The 335-nt window shown below is 39.4% G+C and overlaps 1 non-coding gene across 1 annotated transcript; it reads right to left on the reverse strand.

Moving 5' to 3' along the window:
- Nucleotides 1-107, reverse strand: LOC131181243 (small nucleolar RNA R71). Its single transcript, XR_009149869.1, has one exon. It is a non-coding gene; the product is annotated as a small nucleolar RNA R71 (small nucleolar RNA).
- Nucleotides 108-335: the final 228 nt, after the last annotated feature.

Here is a 335-nt window from a genome sequence, read left to right on the forward strand (position 1 = left end):
AATATAAGAAAAAAAATTTGTGGCATCCTACAGTATAATGGAGAGAGCTTGTATGAGTACTGGGAATGATTTAAGAAACTGTGTGCAAGCTGTCCCTCTCATCAAATAAGTGAGTAGCTATTGATTCAGTATTTCTATGAGGGATTTCTACCAATGGACCATAATATGATATATGCTGCCAGTGGAGGAGCTTCGGTTGATAAGACACCAGATGAAGCAAGGAGGCTGATTGCTAACATGGCAGCAAACTCTCAGCAGTTTGGAATGAGAATGGATCACACACCCATGAAGGTTAATGAGGTAAGTACATCTAACCTTGAGAAACAGATTTCTGA

This window comes from Hevea brasiliensis, chromosome 6, assembly GCF_030052815.1.
Source record: "Hevea brasiliensis isolate MT/VB/25A 57/8 chromosome 6, ASM3005281v1, whole genome shotgun sequence".
NCBI classification, from domain to species: domain Eukaryota; kingdom Viridiplantae; phylum Streptophyta; class Magnoliopsida; order Malpighiales; family Euphorbiaceae; genus Hevea; species Hevea brasiliensis.